General features: G+C 41.5%; 1 non-coding gene across 1 annotated transcript; it reads left to right on the forward strand.

The window, feature by feature from the left end:
- Positions 1 to 1,616: 1,616 nt before the first annotated feature.
- LOC124102802 (small nucleolar RNA SNORA32) lies at positions 1,617 to 1,736 on the forward strand. Its single transcript, XR_006854996.1, has one exon. It is a non-coding gene; the product is annotated as a small nucleolar RNA SNORA32 (small nucleolar RNA).
- The last annotated feature ends 7,738 nt before the right edge of the window (positions 1,737 to 9,474 follow it).

The raw sequence follows: 9,474 nt of genomic DNA on the forward strand, positions 1-9,474 counted from the left end.
AAATTTATCCCTTAGTATACCAAGTTGTGCAACCATCATCACTTCCGATTTTAGAATATTTTCGTCACCTTAGAAAGAAGCCCTGTACCCACAGCCATCATCCCACCCCCCATTTCTGGCAACCATTAATTATTTTCTGTCTCTATGAACTAGCCCAGTCTGGACATTTAGCAGAAACAGAATCACACATCATAGGAATCCTTTGTCTCTGGTCTCTTTCACTTAGCACAGTGTTTTCAGGGTTCACCTATGTTGTGCATGTATCAGTAGTTCATTTTTATGGCTGAATAATACTCCATTTTATGAATAGGCCACATTTTGTTTATCCATCCACCAATTGATGAATATTTGGTTGCATCTACTTTTTGGCTATTATGAATAATGCCACTACAAATATTCATGTACAAAAAACCACATTTTTTGTGTGTTTTCATTTTTCTTGGATATATAACTAGAATTAGAATTGCTGCATAATACAGTAACTCTAATTTTTTACTTTTTGAGGAACTGCTGAATTGTTCCAAACTGACTGTACCATTTTACATTCCCCAGTCACAGTCATAAATGAGAGTTCCAATTTCTCTGGGTCCTCATCATCACTTATTATGGTCTTTTTCTTCTAGCCATTCTAGTAGGTGTGAAGTGGTAGCTCATGTGATTTTGATTTACATTTCCCTAATGATTGATGAAGTTGAACATCTTTTTATGTTCTTATTGACCATTTGCATATATTTTCTTTGGAGAATGCCAGTTTTGAAATTGGACTAATTGAGTTTAAAAAAAATTATTGCTGAATGAGTACAGTGGCACACACCTTTAATCTCAGATCCTCAGGAGGTTGAGGCAGGAGGATTGCAAGTTCAAGGCCAGCCTGGGCACTTGGCAACACACCTCTCAAAATAAAAAAGTTTTTGAAAAGGGCTGGGAATGTACTTCAGTGGTAGAGTACTCCTGGTTTTAATCCCCTGTGCTGACAAAAAAAAAAGAAAGAAGAAAGAAAGAAGGACAAAGAAAAATACAGGCGACACCAAATTATTCCTCTTTCCCAGTTTTTATTTATTTATTTTTTATTTTTTTTGGTACTGAGGATCCAACTCAGGGGTGTTTGGCCACCTGAACTTCATTCCCCAATTAAAAAAAATAATAACTTTATTTTATTTATTTATTTTTATGTGGTGCTGAGGATCCAACCCAGGGCCTCACACATACTAGGTGAGCATTCTACCGCTGAGCCCTAGACCCAGCACCGGTAGGGCTGATTTTACACAATGGTGACAGGGGGCATAAGAATGGAACTCAAGATGACATGTTTATGTGTTTCTTGGTTCTCCCTTGATCAATCATAACTGTGAGCAGACAAGCGAAGTGACCCCATCCTTCGAAGGGTATGATACACAGGACTACGAAAACCCAAGGGTGAGGGTTTGAGTCCTGCCATGGTGAGCCACAAAGACTTGCAGAGGTAGAAGCTGAAGGCAAGAGGTTAACCTGAGATGCTCTCTGGAGACACAGGCAGAAGTAGATTTGTTTGGTGAAGGAATACTCCTTCCCACAGTTCATCAGATTAACTATCCCTGTCAGAGATGTGCCACTCACTCTCTTTACAAAGTCTTGCAGGGTCATTACCCAGGTTTGTAGGTTGAAGTCTCTCCTTTGCTGTGCATATGACCATACAAAATTTCCCACTAGGTTTTCTATCTGCTGACTTTCTAACAATCAGCCTATTGAGGACAATTTATTAACTCTTTATGAAGCCATTTCTGGTTTTATTTCCATTACTCACATGAGCACTGTCCAGTGGAAATACAGAGCAGAAGCTGGGTGCAGTGGTGCACGCCTGCAATCCCAGCAATTCTGGAGGCTAAGGCAGGAGAATCACAGGTTCAAGCGCAGCCTCAGCAACTTAGTGAGATCTTGACTGAAAATAAAAAATAAAAAAGGGCTGGGGATGCAGCTAAGTGGTAGAGCACTCCTGGGTTCAGTTGCCAGTACTGCAATAAATAAAATAAAAAGTCTGAGGATAAAACTCAGTGGTAGAGCACTTGCCTAGCATAGGCAAGGCCTGGATTCAACACTCCTATCCCCCACTATCCCCTCCCCAAAGAAATACAGTGCAAGCCACATGAGATTTTCTAATACTTTCTAATTTTTCTCATTGGCAATGAAATTTTACAAACAGCCACATTTCAAATTCTCACCACAGCACATGCCCAGAGCTCTGGAACCTTTCAAATGGGGTTTTGCTAATCTACATAGTAACCTTTCCAGGTTGCTAACAACAAGTCAATTTGTATATAGGGGAGCTAGCTGAGGTATGCTGGTTCCAGAACTCATTCTTGATTACAGCCTGATCATGTCTTTACTTGTAGGTTATTGTTATGAATGAATTAGGATTTAGCATTGGTTCTTTTAAAAAGGGCTCTCTTGAAGATAAATCTTGACTTCAGCTTTAAGTAAACTAAACTTATTTTAAGACAGGATCCTTGATGGGCAAGGGCAGGAAATAACAGCATGTGAAGTTCCTTATACAAAGGTGTCGCGGGCCGGGTTGTAACTCAGTAATATGGCATTGTGTGCTCAATTGTGCATAGGCTCTGGATATGATTGCCGGAATCGGGGAAAAAATATTGATTTATAAGAAAACCTCACTGCCTAGGTACAAGTGTCTGCTTTAGCTTGCAATCAGCCTCAACAAATGACGGTGAGGTGGTGATTCAAGGGTCAATTTGCACTGAACATGGAATTCTGATCTCTATTCCACAGCTTCCTGTTGGACTAACAGAGTCTCTCCAGGTCTGCATGACAGCTCCCTTGACTGTCTCCCTCCATGTTTTCTCAGGTGCCCTTCTCTGATAAGCTTGTTCTATTCCTAACTGTATTTCATCGATCAATTCCTGGAGAATCCCAGAGCAGCACAGGCCTGACAGCCCCAAAACCTCAGTGACAAAATGCAGAGCATTTCTTACCCTGCATGGGTTCACAGGCCGGCGGGCAGTCATTGGAATCTTAGCTGGGTACTCAGGTGTCTGCCATTCTGCAGATCTTGTCTGGGTTGTCTCACAGATTTGGGGGCTGACTGGCCACAGGCTGGTCGAGATGGGCTTACCTGGGACAAATGGCTTTCCTTCACATAATGTCCTTTCTAGTAGGCTTACTTCAGCTTCCTCGCATGGTGGTGACAAGTTTCCTAGTTCACAAGCCCAAGCAAGCAAGGCCTCTCGAGGTCTAGACTTGGAAATCATACTGTCATATTCCAATGGACAAAACAAATCCAAAGGCTAGCTCAGCTTCATGGGAGTAGGAAACCACTTCCTTCCTTTTTATTTGTTTCCAGTGCTGGGATGGAAACCAGGGTCTCATGAACACTAGGCAAAGGCTCCGTCACAGAACTGCATATCAGTCCGTACTATTATTTTTATTTTTAAAATTTTTATTTATTTATTTTTATGGTGCTGGGGATTGAACCCAGAACCTCACGCATTATCTTTCAAATAAAAACTTTAAAACACTCATAAAATTTGGAGACCAATACAATAACTTCTTATGAACCCACCAAACTATTCTAATTAATCTTAATATCCCATTATATGAAGAACTAAACCTGGGCTGGGGCTGGGGCTCAGAGGTAGCACACTTGCCTGGCATGTGTGGGGCGCTGGGTTCGATTCTCAGCACCACGTATAAATAAATAAAATAAAGGTCTATAAACAACTAAAAATTTATTTAAAAAAAAAAGAAGAAAGAACTAAACCTATGGTGGTGCAAGCCTATGATCCCAGGGGTTTGGGAGGCTGAGGTAGGAGGATGGAGAGTTTAAAGTCAACTTCAGTAAAAGCGAGGTTCTAAGCAACTCAGTGAGACCCTGTCTCTAAATAAAATACAAAAATAAGGCTGGAGATGTGGCTCAGTGTTCAAGTGCCCCTGAATTCAATCCCCTTGTGAGGATGGCCTTTGGCCTGAGCCTAAGCAACTCCATTTTTAAAACTCCAGTTTAAAACTTGTAGTCTCACCAGACATGCCCACAGGTTACTTCCCCACTCCCTGATAAACAGAGTGAAGCCCCTGGCAGGCTGTCCTCGCCTGATAAGAGGGAAAGGTGAGAAGATCAGGGTGGAGACCACCAGACGAGATGTTTCTGATCCCAAGGTAAAGGATGCACTTAGAAATCCAGTGGTAGCTGATAAAGATTGAAAGGGGGGTCAAAAGCCCCGGAAATTTAGGATAAATAATAGAGCAAATGACCAGGGATTCAGGCAGCCGAAACAAGGATGCACTCGAGCTGGAGAGCCTGATGAGGACCTGGCATCCCATCACTTGTCATTGTTCCTGAGCCTCTGCATGATACTCACTGCTCTCAAACTCTACAGCCTCATTTGGACCTTGGTGAGAGCCACAGCTTCCTCCCTTTAACCCTCTCCTCAACTGGGCATCCACTCCACGCCAGGAGAAGCCTGCCTTGTTTCCGGACCTGGTCACCGTGGTCTGAGTGAGTGTGTATCTGCTGGACTTAAAACCTAAGGCCTCAGGCTTTTGATCTGACTTTTGAACTTAACATGCAGAGGGAATGTCTGTCATTAGCCTGCCATGATTAAGTGTGTTTTGCAGTGCTTAGAATTAATCTAGAATTGTTTGCTGTGAATTGATTATGTCTATTGCAGTGCCCAGCATTAAGGATAGTCGTTTTCTTGATTAAGAACCTATAGAGTGAAATTGTATTGAGTAATTTGAGTGAATAAAGCATTGAAAGGGGCAGAAGCACGTGGACATTATTTCTCCTCTCGACTGCATACGTCGCATTTTTGCCCCCTTGTGACACCCCAGTACCAAAACACACACACACACACACACACACTTATACTCCTTAGCTATCCAGAAGGTAGAGGCAGAAGGATTGACATTTCAAGGTCTGGGCAACTTAGGAGACCCTGTCCCAAAATGAAAAATAAAAAGGGATGGGGATGTAGCTCAATGTATGGAAGGACCTAGAATCAAACCTCCCCTCACCCAAATCACCAAAATGTGGAACGTACTGTACTTTTAAATCCACTGTACGTCTCTGTCCATCCTTACTTTATCTTCTTTGAGGTCTTTAGCTATATTTTTTTAAATTTTATTTGGATTATTAGCGGCACAGAAAAGTATTTTGAGGCAGAATCCTGACAGTCGTATCTTGTAGGTTAAGCCCTAAAAGAGCACATGGTTTTAGTAAACGTCTACCAATTAGCTATAAAATTTTAATTCCAGACAGTCACTTTTTATTTAGGTTAAAGGACTTAAGATTCATGCCTTCTGGTGATTCAGCAGGAAAAAGTAAAGAAATTATGTTTTTTTGAGTCATTAAACAAATATTTATTGTGCTTCTACTTGCCAAACACCGTATCACGTACATATTTATGTAGCATATTCTCTTTTTTTGTAGTGTAAATTGTTACACACCATTTTGCTTCAGGTTCTGTCAATATATCGAAAGTGAGAAGCCAAGAATATAATATTCTCCTTCATAACGAGGGCTCTTTTTCAATATCTCATATATATATATATATATATATATATATTTAATTATTTTGTAGTTGTTGATGGACCTTTGTTGTGTTCATTTATTTATATGTGGTGCTGAGAATTGGACCCAGGGCCTCACACATGCAAGGAAGTACTGTACACTGAGCCACAACCCCAGCCTTCCAAGTTTCTTATCATTTCCCTTCTATGGGTTTGGCTCTTGTGTCACTTGGGAGGGTAAGGATGTTTTGGCATGTCTGTTTAGTTGCTGGTTGGCCACACCTTTGGTTTTCTTTCCTATGACAGATTGTTATTGCTTGTAACTGCCACCTGGTTTTCTACTTCACTATGAACACTTCACAGTGCAGTCCTTTCCCGGGTTTATTCTTTTGTGTTTTCTGGTAAGCTGATTACGCTTTTTGTTTTAACAGCTTTATTGAAATACAATTCACGTACCATGAAATTCATTCTCTAGTGTATTTAGCTTAAAATAAAATTTATCCCTTAGTATACCAAGTTGTGCAACCATCATCACTTCCGATTTTAGAATATTTTCGTCACCTTAGAAAGAAGCCCTGTACCCACAGCCATCATCCCACCCCCCATTTCTGGCAACCATTAATTATTTTCTGTCTCTATGAACTAGCCCAGTCTGGACATTTAGCAGAAACAGAATCACACATCATAGGAATCCTTTGTCTCTGGTCTCTTTCACTTAGCACAGTGTTTTCAGGGTTCACCTATGTTGTGCATGTATCAGTAGTTCATTTTTATGGCTGAATAATACTCCATTTTATGAATAGGCCACATTTTGTTTATCCATCCACCAATTGATGAATATTTGGTTGCATCTACTTTTTGGCTATTATGAATAATACTACTACAAACATTCATGTACAAAAAACCACATTTTTTTGTGTGTTTTCATTTCTCTTGGATATATAACTAGAATTAGAATTGCTGCATAACACAGTAACTCTAATTTTTACTTTTTGAAGAACTGCTGAATTGTTCCAAACTGACTGTACCATTTTACATTCCCCAGTCACAGTCATAAATGAGAGTTCCAATTTCTCTGGGTCCTCATCATCACTTATTATGGTCTTTTTCTTCTAGCCATTCTAGTAGGTGTGAAGTGGTAGCTCATGTGATTTTGATTTACATTTCCCTAATGATTAATGAAGTTGAACATCTTTTTATGTTCTTATTGACCATTTGACTAATTAAGTTTTAAAAAAAATATTGCTAGGTGAGTACAGTGGCACACACCTTTAATCTCAGATCCTCAGGAGGTTGAGGCAGGAGGATTGCAAGTTCAAGGCCAGCCTGGGCACTTGGCAACACACCTTTCCAAATAAAAGTTTTTAAAAAGGACTGGGAATGTATTTCAGTGGTAAAGTACTCCTGGTTTTAATCCCCTGGGCTGACAAAAAAAGAAAGAAAGAAAAAGAAAAAGATAGGGCCATCAAATCATTCCTTTATTTCCCAGATTTTATTTTATTTTTTGGTACTGAAGATGCAACTCAGGGGTGCTTGACCACCTGAAATTTATCCCCAATTATTTTTTTTAAACACCTTTATTTTATTTATTTATTTTATGTGGTGCTGAGGATGGAACCCAGGGCCTCACACATGCTAGGTGAGCATTCTACCACTGAGCTACAACCCCAGTCCCCCCAATTCTTTTTATTTTTATTTTGAGACCGGGTCTAACTAAGTTGCTGAGGCTGGCCTTGAACTCATGATACTCCTTCCTCAGCCTCCCATATTGCTGGGATTACAGGTGTGTGTCACTGTGCCCAGCATTATTACTCATCCTTGAAGGTCAAGTGACAGATCATGTTTTCACTTAAAGTGAATCCCAAACACTTAAAACAGCACTAACATCCATAATCTTTTTTCCCCCCCTGTGGTTTAATTTCCAATTGTCCAGGTGTCTATTTATTTAACTGTTTATGCAGTGTGATAAAATTTTAACTTGTGGGACTGGGGTTGCCTCATACATGTGAGGCACACTGGGTTCTATCCTTAGCACCACATAAAGATAAATAAACAAAATAAAGGCATTGTGTCCATCTGCAACTAAAAAAGTAAAAAAAAAAAAAGAGTTTAAAAAAATAAATAAAAGTTAAAAAAAAATTTCAACTTGTGGATTTGACCTCAATTCTTCAAAATCAATTGTGGTTCTCAGCTGCTTAAAAATGGAAAGATTTGCTCAGGCTGCAGCAAACACTATTGAGAAGGCAAAGAACAGCATTTGGATATGGCAGGCAATTCGTTTCCAGTGACCCTCTTTTCCTTTTCTTTTTTTCTCTTACATGCTGAACATTGGGAGTTCTCACAGTCTTTCAAAAATAGAGCAGGAGGCTGAAGATAAAGGCCCATTCATCCCACGCAGGAGTATCCTAAGGTTTCGTGTCCAGGCAATGCTTCTTCCTGCTGCTTAGGTATCTTTTTGTGAAGATTCCAGAATCTGTTCCTCTATGTCAAGCATACATATGCGTGCCCACAGAACCTTAGATGTGGATTATTTAGGTACACACAATAACTTTTGTTACACAGTTCTTTCCAGCTTTGAAAACAAGGAGGGCCAAGTGCTTCCAATGAGAGTGTCAGCACTTGGCCAAGTCATCTCTCTACATATTTGGTTGGAGGCCTTGAACACATTTCTTCCTGCCCTTCCAGGGACTGTAGCCTTTTCCTAATCCTCAATTAACTGGAATACCGTGAGGTATTATTATTATTATTATTATTATTATTATTATTATTATTCTTAGTTGTAGATGGACATGATACCTTTATTTATTTATTTTTATATGGTGCTGGGGATCGAACCCAAAGCCTCACATGTGCTAGGCGAGTGCTGTGCCGCTGAGCCCCAGCCCCAGCCCCAGCCCCTATTATTATTATTTTTAATTATTAACTTATTTGGGGGGGGGGCGGCTGGGGTTGCAGCTCAGTGGTAGAGCTCTTTTCTAGCATGTGTGAGGCACTGGGTTCGATCCTCAGCATTACATAAAAATAAATTTAAAAAAAGGTATTGTGTCTATCTGCAATTTAAAAATAAACAAATAAACCCACAAAGCTTTATTTTTCGGGTGTGTGTGTGTGTGTGTATGTGTGCTGGGGACTGAATCTAGGGGCGCTCTACTGAGCTACATCTCCACGCCCCCCTTTTCTTTTCCTTCCTTCCTTCTTTTTCTTTCTTTCTGATTTTTTTGACTACTGGGTCTCACCAAATCGTCTAGTCTAGGTCTGGAATTTGCAATCCTCCTGCCTCAGCCTCTGGAGTCGCTGGAATTCCAGGCGCTTGCCACTGTGTTTATCTTAGAGATTTGGTGCAAAACTGAGGTGGAGGTGTGAGCTCCCCTGCCCCCACACCGCACGGCTCCCCGTCATCCATAGAATACTTTTGTTACAACTGATGAGCCTGCACCGACTCGCATCTGTCCCGCAAAGTAGTTCAGTCTGTACATTCTCTGGGTTTGGGCAAAAGGACAACGACGTGTATCCCACAGAGTACTTTCACTGCCTTAAAAGTCCTCTGAACCTCAGCAAGACAGATTTTAAAGTGTGAGAAGAGGAAAAGTGTGTATCGCAGACGCTGGGCTCAGCTCCTAGCCAAGTTGGTCCCGAAGTGCAGCAGCTCCCAGCTGTCCTATCTCCCCGGCTCCGGGACAGGTTCCTCCTCCTTTTGTTTCAGTGTCAAGCAAATGGGTTTCCTGTTGACATCGGAATGTTGTGGAAGGGCAGGAAGAGGCCAGGCCTCCTCCTCTTCCCAACCCCGACCCGGTTTTAGTATTCCGCTCGGGTCTGTTTGGGTCGAGGGGGTGTTTGCCGCGTGTGGCGGGAGGGCGGCCCTAGTGGCCAGTAACCCCTCCCCAAGGGGGCGAGGCTCGGCGCGCGCCCGCCCGATCCCGGGCTGGAACTCCGCGGGGCGGGGAAGGGAAGAGGAAGGGGGAACAGAGTGGGAGG

This window comes from Marmota monax, unplaced genomic scaffold (genome assembly GCF_021218885.2).
Source record: "Marmota monax isolate L192 unplaced genomic scaffold, Marmota_monax_Labrador192_F-V1.1 WCK01_AAM20220418_F8-fsc00002, whole genome shotgun sequence".
NCBI classification, from domain to species: Eukaryota; Metazoa; Chordata; class Mammalia; order Rodentia; family Sciuridae; genus Marmota; species Marmota monax.